Genomic DNA, 11274 nt, shown 5'->3' with positions numbered 1-11274 from the left:
CTAAGACAAAAGGACACTGGCATGGTGAGGACAACCAGAATGTTACACCCTGTAACCAGAGAAGTGCGTCATCTGAGAAGCCGAAGCGGTCCATGCAGAGGCCCCCATCGGAGACCTTCAACACGTAATTCCATCATTCTATTCTGATCAATAAGAGACCGGCAGTTCGGGGAAAGGTTAGGGTTAAAATAAGTATAGCTGACAAATGCACCCACGTGTATTTTTCTCTCTTGTACTCTCTCTTTCTCTCTCTTTTGAAATCCTAATTTTGTGTAACACGTGTCATATTGTGTTGGCCCGCTAGGGAGCTGTTTCGTTGTACTAAATTCTAATCAATAGCATAGACTGCGTGTTTGTGTATCTTATATTACAATTTTAGCTTGTTAGTAAACAAATAATCAACAACTGGTGTAGTACGGACTCATTGGTGGGACTCGGGTTTGTGTAGATTTCCGGGATTATGCAACTTTCAGAATAAGACTGTAGAGGAAATAGATTATTTAACGACTGATGTAAAATCGATATTCTGATATTTGAGTTAATTTGGGAAATAGAAACTCAATAAAGCCAACCTTTCCCATGGTGCCCCAGGTTAATGAGTTAATACTTACCTGATTCATTTAATCACGTAATTATAAACTGTTAATCATTCGATGAGCAGCAGTCGTCACATTAATCATCACATTACAGCGTCACGACATATTGGCGCCTCATGTGAGGAAACTAAGATAAAACTAGGCCGCATTTTTGGGTTAATTCCATGTAAATTGTCTAGAAAGATACACACTGTTGAAGTCGAAAGTTTATATGCACCTTAGCAAAATACATTTCCTGACATTTAATCCTACTACAAATTCTCTGTCTTAACCTCTCTAGGGTAGGTGAGATGCTCACGTCTCAATGCCTCATTGCCTCATCACTGCCTCATTGCCTGCATCCGTAATGGGTCAGCGGTCAAACGACCTCCACTCATCACTGTCAAACGATCCCTGAAACACTTCAGCGAGCAGGCCTTTCTAATCGACCTGGCCGGGGTATCCTGGAAGGATATTGATCTCATCCCGTCAGTAGAGGATGACTGGATATTTTTTTAAATGCCTTCCTAACCATCTTAAATAAGCATGCCCCATTCAAGAAATTTAAAACCAGGAACAGATATAGCCCTTGGTTCTCCCCAGACCTAACTGCCCTTAACCAACACAAAAACATCCTGTGGCGTTCTGCATTAGCATCGAACAGCCCCGTGATATGCAGCTGTTCAGGGAAGTTAGAAACCATTATACACAGGCAGTTAGAAAAGCCAAGATTGGCTTTTTCAAGCAGAAATTTGCTTCCTGCAACACTAACTCAAAAAGTTCTGGGACACTGTAAAGTCCATGGAGAATAAGAACACCTACTCCAAGCTGCCCACTGCACTGAAGATAGGAAACACTGTCACCACTGATAAATCCACCATAATTGAGAATTTCAATAAGCATTTTTCTACGGCTGGCAATGCTTTCCACCTGGCTACTCCTACCCCGGTCAACAGCACTGCACCCCCACAGCAACTCGCCCAAGCCTTCCCCATTTCTCCTTCTCCCAAATCCGTTCAGCTGATGTTCTGAAAGAGCTGCAAAATCTGGACCCCTACAAATCAGCCGGGCTAGACAATCTGGACCCTGTCTTTCTGAAATGCCGAAATTGTTGCCACCCCTATTACTAGCCTGTTCAACCTCTCTTTCGTGTCGTCTGAGATTCCCAAAGATTGGAAAGCAGCTGCGGTCATCGCCCTCTTCAAAGGGGGGGACACTCTTGACCCAAACTGCTACAGACTTATATCTGTTCTACCATGCCTTTCTAAGGTCTTCGAAAGCCAAGTCAACAAACAGATTACTGACCATTTCAAATCTCACCATACCTTCTCTGCTATGCAATCTGGTTTCAGAGCTGGTCATGGGTGCACCTCAGCCACACTCAAGGTCCTAAACAATATCTTAACAGCCATCGATAAGAAACATTACGGTGCAGCTGTATATTTTGATCTGGCCAAGGCTTTCGACTCTGTCACTCTTTCGACTCACCACATCCTCATCGGCAGACTCGACAGCCTTGGTTTCTCAAATGATTGCCTCGCCTGGTTCACCAACTACTTCTATGATAGAGTTCAGTGTGTCAAATCGGAGGGTCTGCTGTCCGGACCTCTGGCAGTCTCTATGGGGTGCCACAGGGTTCAATTCTTGGACCGACTCTCTTCTCTGTATACATCAATGATGTCGTTCTTGCTGCTGGTGAGTCTCTGATCCACCTCTACGCAGACGACACCATTCTGTATACTTCTGGCCCTTCTTTGGACACTGTGTTAATTAGCCTCCAACTGCTCTTAAATGCAAGCCAAACTAAATGCATGCTCTTCAACTGATCACCCCCGCACCTGCCTGCCCTTCCTGCATTACTACTCTTGACGGTTCTGACTTAGAATATGTGGACAACTACAAATACCTAGTTGTCTGGTTAGACTGTAAACTCTCCTACCAGACTCATTAAGCATATCCAATCCCAAATTAAATCTAGAATTGGCTTCCTTTTTGCAACACTCATGATGCCAAACATACCCTCGTAAAACTGCCTATCCTGCCGATCCTTGACTTCGGCAATGTAATTTACAAAATAGCCTCCAACGCTCTACTCAGCAAATTGGATGCAGTCTATCACAGTGCCATCCGTTTTGTCACCAATTACCCACCACTGCGACCTGTATGCTCTCGTTGGCTGGCCCTCGATTCATATTTAAATTAGAGTTTATTTGCCACATGCGCTGAATACAACAGGTGTAGACCTTACAGTGACATGCTTACTTACAGGCTCAACCATTAGTGCAAAAATGGTATTAGGTGAACAATAGGTAAGTAAAGAAATAAAAACAACAGTAAAAAGTCAGTGAAAAACAGTAGCGAGGCTATGTACAGTAGCGAGGCTATAAAAGTAGCGAGGGTACATACTGACACCGGTAAGTCAGGCTGATTGAGGTAGTATGTACATGAAGATATTGTTAAAGTGACGATACATATTTGATGAACAGAGATTAGCAGTAGCGTAAAGAGGGGTTGGCTGGTGGTGTGTGGCGGGACACAATGCTTATAGCCCGGTTAGCCAATGCGCGGGAGCACTGGTTGGTCGGGCAAATTTTGTATTACGTACATATGTACATTAATGTAAGGTTAAAGTGACTATGCAAATATGATAAACAGAGAGTAGCAGCAGCGTAAAAGAGGGGTTGGGGAGGTACACAATGCAAATAGTCTGGGTAGCCATTAGATTACCTGTTCAGGAGTCTTATGGCTTTGGGGGTAAAAACTGTTGAGCAGCCTTTTTGTCCTAGTCCTGGCACTCTGGTACCGCTTGCCATGCGGTAGTAGAGAGAACAGTCTATGACTGGGGTGGTTGGGGTCTTTAAAACATTTTAGGGCCTTCCTCTGACACCGCCTGGTGTAGAGGTCCTGGATGGCAGGCAGCTTAGCCCCAGTGATGTACTGGGCCGTGTGCACTACCCTCTGTAGTGCCTTGTGGTCGGAGGCTGAGTAATTGCCGTAACAGGCAGTGATGCAACCAGTCAGCATGCTCTCAATGTTGCAGCTGTAGAACCTTTTGAGGATCTCAGGACCCATGCCAAATCTTTTAATTTCCTAAAGGGGAATAGGCTTTGTCGTGCCCTCTTCATGACTGTCTTGGTGTTTTTGGACCATTCGAGTTTGTTGGTGATGTGGACACCAAGGAACTTGAAGCTCTCAAGCTGCTCAACAACAGCCCCTTCATCGCCAAACCCAAACCCTTGCTAGGTAAAGCCGCACCTTATCTCAGCTCACTGGTCACCATAGCAGCACCCACTCACAGCACATGCTCCAGCAGGTATATTTCACTGGTCACCCCCAAAGCCAATTCCTCATTTGGCCGCCTTTCCTTCCAGTTCTCTGCTTCCAATGACTGGACCAAATTGCAAAAATCACTGAAGTTGGAGATCCATATCTCCCTCACTGTCAAAGCAGCTCACAGATCACTGCACATGTACATAGCTCATCTGTAAATAGTCCATCCAACTACCTCATCCCCAAACTGCACATCTATCACTCCAGTGTTTAATTGCTAAATTGTAATTATAACGCCTATTTATTACCTTATCTCCCTAATCTTACCTAATTTGCGCACACAGTTCAGACTTTTTTTCTCTATTGATCTATTGACTGTATGTTTGTTTATTCCATGTGTAACTCTGTGTTGTTGTTTGTGTCGCACTGCTTTGCTTCATCTTGGCCAGGTCGCATTTGTAAATGAGAACTTGTCCTCAACTAGCCTACCTGGTTAAATAAATGTGAAATAATAAAAAATAAAAAAAATACCATCTATTTTGTGAAGTGCACCAGTCCCTCCTGCAGCACAGCACCCCCAAAACATGATGCTGCCAACCCAGTGCATCACGGTTGGGATGGTGTTCTTCGGCTTGCATGCCTCCCCTTTTCCTCCAAACATAACGATGGTCATTATGGCAAAACAGTTATATTTGTGTTTAATCAAACCAGAGGACATTTCTCCAAAAAGTACAATCTTTGTCCCCATGTCCAGCTGCAAACCGTAGTCTGGCTTTTTATGACGGTTTTGGGGCAGTGGGTTCTTCCTTGCTGAGCGGCCTTTCAGGTTATGTCGATATTGGACTCGTTTTACTGTGGATATAGATACTTCTGTACCTGTTCCCTCCATAATCTTCACAAGGTCTTTCGCTGTTGTTCTGGGATTGATATGCAAATTTCGCACCAGAGTACGTTCATCTAGAGGAGACAGAATGGGTCTCCTTCCTGAGCGGTATGACGGCTGGGTGGTCCCATGGTGTGTATTCTTGAGTACTACTGTTTGTACAGATGAGCGTGGAACCTTCAGGCTTTTGTAAATTGCTCCCAACGATGAACCAGACTTGTGGAGGTCGACAATTTCTTTTCAGACGTCTTGGCTAATTTCTTCTTATTTTCCCATGATGTCAAGCAAAGACGCACTGATTTTGAAGGTAGGTCTTGAAATACATCCACAGGTACACCTCCAATTGACTCCAATGATTTCAATTAGCCTATCAGAAGCTTCTAAAGCCATGACATTATTTTCTGGAATTTTCCAAGCTGTTAAAAGGCACAGTCAACTTAATGTATGCAAACTTCTGACCCACTGGGATTGTGTTACAGTGAATTATAAGTGAAATAATCTGTCTGTAAACAATTGTTGGAGAAATTACTTGTGTCATGCAGAAAGTAGATGTCCTAACCGACTTTCCAAAACTATAGTTTGTTAACAAGACATTTGTGGAGTGGTTGAAAAATGAGTTTTTATGACTCATAGTGTATCTAAGCTTCTGACTTCAACTGTATATTCCAATAGTAGCTATTGGCATGAGTGTGGTTTCCTTTTCACCCAGTTACTGGTAGGGAGAGATCCACCCTTTGGTATTTAATTTTAATTTTTTTATTTTACCAGGCAAGTTAGTTAAGAACAAATTCTTATTTTCAATGACAGCCTAGGAACAGTGGGTTACCTGTTTGACAGATTTGTACCTTGTCAGCTCAGGGATTTGAGCTTGCAACCTTTCGGTTACTAGTCCAACGCTCTAACCACTAGGCTACCCTGCCGCCCCAGGTATATCCGATGAAAGTCAGTGTGTGTGGGGTAATGTGAAGAGTTTAAGGGTTGAACGTGAGACGTCACCTAGTAAGCCTGTTCCCTTGTTGGAGGGAACTTTCCTTGTGCGTTGAAGTGGAAATCCAGCGCAAGGGAAGCGAAGCATCGCGCCAGTTGCTAAGCTAACAAAGGGATGCTAAGCTAACAAAGGGATGCTAAGCTAACAAAAGGGAGCAGCCATTTTTGATTTCCCTTTTATTCAAAGTGAATTTCCGTGCTGGGCGGGAATCCCATGAGGTTTCAGCTTACGCTATCAGTAACCTCTGAAGAATCGCCAGTAATTGTTGTTAAATTATTTAGGTTACACTGTATGATATCCAACAAATCTCAACTGATTGGATATCATTGTCTCATTCAATTTAATGCAGAAGTTAAATTGACATACTACCTTTTCAGGTTGTTAATTGGGAAAATACACAGATGGATATGTTCCAACAAGTGAGACATTGTTAAGTGTTTCCACTCTTAACCTATATAAAGCAACTATTTCAGGTTAATTAAAGTTAATTCCTTTCACCTATACAGGGGCGACTAATCATTCAAATTAATTAATCGATTAAATCTGTTTTTACCAGCTCAATCGTATTTAGGGAAACAGCATATTTGAAATTCCACCTTCACTGGAACCTTGTCGATTTTAGCTTGTGTAAACAGTGACCTCTGCTGGTGAAGAATCGCCAGAAATTATTTTAAAATAATACGGCTTGCACTGGATTGTATCTAACCAGTCTCAAATGATTGGATGCCATAGTCTCATTCAATTTAATACATAAATTAAATTGCCATACTCCCTGTCCATCTCGTTTATTGGGATAATACACAAACTAATGTGTCTCAACCAATGAGACATCGTTAAACTTTTCCATGTTAACTTCAATACAACAACTCCTACAGGTTAATTAAAGTTTAAATTCCTAAATAGCCTATACAGGTTTGATTTATCAGTAAAATTGATTAAATCATTTAAATCTGCTTTGGCGAGTTTATTTAATAACCAACTTTCCCATTACTGACCCAGTCTTGATGATTTATGGACGTTTACAAACTGAGTTAAATCGTGTTTGCAGCTTCAACTCAAAACAAACTTTACATGAATTGAAGCCATCAGATGACCCATTTCCCCTCTAATCAGTGGACCTTTACCCACGGAAAGAGTGATCGCTGACCTCAGCAATGATGCAAATCCTAATTATGCCGAGGGGCTGAAAATGTTAGATTTCGATGCCATAAGCGAGAAAAATGCAGACATTGCGACAGACGCTCTCCAAAATAGACCATCAGGGAGGCCTTGTGAAGATTCTTTCCAGTTTAGCCCTCAACTATTCCCACCAGACAGTGCACCAATACCTCAGTGGCCAGCAGAGGCACAAGCAGGAAGCTGGAGAGTTCAAGGCACAGGTGGAGAGAACCAGGGAGTTGACGTCGAAAGCAGAAAAAGATAAGTTACTGCTAGCCAAGGAACTGTCTGTGAGAACAGATAAATTGGAAGATCTGGCTAACACTTATAACAAAGAACGTGAACAAACTCTTGACCAAGTCCGTATTCTAAAGGAACAACTCATTTTAGTCAAAATGTGAAATACGATGAAATCCACGCAAAACTAGATGAATCTGACGAGCTATTACAATTTTGTAATTTGAATTTGGCGCACTCCGGCTTCACTGGATGTTGTCGATTTTGATCCCGAGTTGGGTAAGAACATGGTCCATCTTGTTGAGGTGATGTGAACAAGTCTCACTTCTCATGAGAACGTCGTCCACATAGATTATCATCCCCCTGGAGGCTGCGTCTGGCATTGCCTTGTGCAGGAAGATGTTTAACTCTGAGGGGGAGTTCGCATACACAAACGGGCAACAATTGAATGTGAAGAGCTTGTTCGAGAACGAGAAAGCCAACTTGTGATGGTCACGAGGGTCGACTGTAATGGTCCAGAAACCGTTCGCCACGTCAACGGTGGAGAAGTACTTGACGTTTGCCACCTTTGGCAATTCTTGGTTGCGCTGTGTCATTGGCATACAAGACAATGGAACCAGGTTGTTGAGTTGTCAACGGTAAGACGACATTTACCCATTGGTTTCAGAACAGGCCACAGGGGAGCATTGTACGTACTGTTACATTCCTTGATTATCCGTTTAGCTAATCGGGAGTAGGTAATCTCTTGCACCGCTGCGTATGCTGCGAGCGGAATTTTGTATTGTCTCACAAACGTATGAGCTGCTCTGGGTGGCGTAGGAATACACACCACATGAATGCCCATAACACAGCAATCCAGCGAGTCTGTTGACCAGATCTGATGTCATTCCATGTCATTGACAAGAGCGTCAGCCTCCAACAGTAGTTGTACTACCTGTGCACGGAAACCTGGATATGGTTCTGCGACATTGTACAGGTCTTCATCGGGTGGTGACGGCATGACTATCCTACCAATCCTTGACTTCGGCGATGTCATTTACAAAATAGCCTCCAACACTCTACTCAGCAAATTGGATGCAGTCTATCACAGTGCCATCCGTTTTGTCACCAAAGCCCCAAATACTGCCCACCACTGCGACCTGTATGCTCTCGTTGGCTGGCCCTCGCTTCATATTCGCTGCCAAACCCACTGGCTCCAGGACATCTATAAGTCTTTGCTAGGTAAAGCACCGCCTTATCTCAGCTCACTGGTCACCATAGCAGCACCCACCCGCAGCACGCCCTCCAGCAGGTAAATTTCATTGGTCACCCCCAAAGCGAATTCCTACTTTGGCCGCCTTTCCTTAAAGTTCTCTGCTGCCAATGTCTGGAATGAACTGCAAAAATCACTGAAGCTGGAGACTCATATCTCCCTCACTTGCTTTAACCTCTCTTGGGTAGGAGGCAGTATTTTGACATGAAAAGCATGCCCAAAGTAAACTGCCTGTTACTCAGGCCCAGAAGCTAGGATATGCATATAATTGGAAAATGTGGATAGAAAACACCCTAATTCTAGTTTATAGAACTGTTAAAATAATGTTTGTGAGTATAACAGCACAGATTTTGCAGGCGAAACCCCGAGGACAAACCATCCAGGGAAGAAAAAATTGAGGTCATAGGATTTTCTATGGGATACACTTATTGTTAGGAACCCCGGGGTCCTGGCTAAATTCCCAATCTGGCCCTCAAACCATTACGGTCACCTAATAATCCCCAGTTTACAATTGGCTCATTAATCCCCCTCCTCTCCTCTGTAACTATTCCCCAGGTCGTTGCTGCAAATGAGAATGTGTTCTCAGTCAACTTACCTGGTAAAATAACAGATAAATAAATCAAATTAAAAAAAAATCCTATCTCGTTTGCCCACACTGTAAATAGACTTTTTCTATTGTATTATTGACTGTATGTTTGTTTATTTCATGTGTAACTGTGTTGTTGTTTGTGTTGCACTGCTTTGCTTTATCTTGGCCAAATCGCAGTTGCAAATGAGAACTTGTTCTCAACTAGCTTACCTTGTTAAATAAAGCTAAAATAAAATAAAAATGTCAATAGTGGGAAAATCATTGGTTGTTACCTCACAAGAGTACTTCACATGCAGGGGGAGATGCAATTTCATCCTCTGTGACGATGGAGTATATTAACAGGTTGCTGTTAGAATCGACATTCATCCTGAACGTTGATGTGTTTCCAAGGGGCAATACGGGAGTATTTGACGGACAAGTAAACTGCGTACCTCCCTCGCCATCTAAGTCTAGGGAGGATGCAAGAGGCCCAATCAGGGGAACAACCAGTTCAAAGTCATGGAAGGAGTATTCAGTCGATTCCTAGCTGAGTGTGCCGAGGGAGCGGACTGTGTCCCGAGGAATGGAAATATTCGCTTGAGTCAGATTCTGTACCAGGAGGTAAGTTGATCTAGCGGTTAGTTCTCGCCACCAGTTGCGCAGATTCCTGGCGATGGTAGGGTACTATCGTACATTCTGTAAGAATTTTTCAACAGTAGGAGCTCCCCTTACATCTCTGCTCAGTCCCAATGTACAATTTAAGGGGTCCCAGGAATGTAACTATGCTTTTGAGTCCGCCAAAGTGCTACTTTGTAGTGCCCCAGTGCTTGCCGCCCCCAACTTTGACAACCCTTTTAAGTTGGATGTAGACGCTAGTATAGTGGGGGTGGGTGCTGTTCTCTTGCAATAAGATGAAGAGGGAGTGGATCGGCCCGTCAGTTTCTTCTCCCGTAAGTTCAACTCGTGTCAGTCAAGGTACTCCACCATTGAACAAGAGACGCTGGCTTTATTGTTAGCCTTACAGATTTTTTGAGGTATATGTGGGCTCCAGTGACTTGCCTGTACTGGTCTTCACGGACCATAATCCTTTGGTGTTTTTGAAAAAATGTACAATCAGAACCGCCTCCTCGTTTCCTCCAAGCAGCTGATTGGTCGGCCCCAATGCAGATTGGAGCTCTGATCCCGCCCTCTCGTTAGGGGATACAGCTGTCGGCAATTACAAACTCCTTCTGCAGCTTTATAAGCCAGTGTTCCTTTGTTAGGAAGAGAGAGCGTCTTGGTATGTCCTGTGTTTTGTTGTTGGCTTGTATTTTGGAAATTATTTTGTAGCTGGCCCTGCATGTGCATGTCAAAAGGACTATTTTTGATCATTGAAATGGTTCACTTTACATTAGTAATTAGTTTGTTTTTGCTGCCAGGGGGGAAGGCACCTTGGGAGTGCTTTGGCAAGAGGCCTGCGGGCATACACAAACCCGTAGTATGTATTATGTCTATGCACACTATGTAAGACCTAGGCGGACCATCCCCTGTATTTTGGTTAGTGCGCCAGTTGGTACAAGGTAGGTAAGTTAGGAGAGGGGGCTTTAACTTTAACTTTCTTTGCTTTGGTTCTGTCCAGACCATTTTCCCCAATTTACAGTGTGAAGGAAATCAATTCCCTGTTAACTCTAAATTCTCTGCCTATGTCATACTTGCCCGCACCTGCAATCCCATACCTCTTTCACTCCACAGGGAGTTGCGTGAAGCAGCGTGTTGCGTCCCCCCCTCCCCCTCCAAGAACTGTGGGTAACAAATGCACTGATTGACACCTCTAGCATTGGGTACTGAAATGTCAGGTTCCAAATAACTGAATTGAAGGGAAAGGTGAACTGAGACAGGAAGTACTTCATGCCAACTATTTTCCTCTGTTAAAGCTGCTGCAGGTCAGTCTGGAGAGAGCAGACTTTGCTAGCAATAGTGCAAAAAGTTAGCTGGAAAGTTGCAGATTTTTCAACGTAGGTGACTGCTGCCATCTCTGTGAAAAAAACTGTCTTTGAGCAGTTACTTTACCAACTTTATTATCCATAATGTATAGTGAATGCATGAACAGGCATGTTACCAACAAACAAACATTTTATCTGTCTCCAACATCTGCTCCTCTGTTGTCAGAGATAGACCCTGCCGCAGCTGAACAGGAGGGGAGGGACTCAACTCTCACACTTGCAGACATAACTGTTAATAAATCCAAAATAATGAAGTTGATATAGTTCATCACGTATATTGATCTGTTGAAATCAAGTCATTTGTGGACATTAGTCAGGGACATGATTGTCTGGAATGATTTTTCAGCGTGATTGCAGAGCG

This window comes from Oncorhynchus tshawytscha, linkage group LG22 (assembly GCF_018296145.1).
Source record: "Oncorhynchus tshawytscha isolate Ot180627B linkage group LG22, Otsh_v2.0, whole genome shotgun sequence".
Taxonomy (NCBI): Eukaryota; Metazoa; Chordata; class Actinopteri; order Salmoniformes; family Salmonidae; genus Oncorhynchus; species Oncorhynchus tshawytscha.
Note: the sequence above shows the minus strand (reverse complement) of the source record.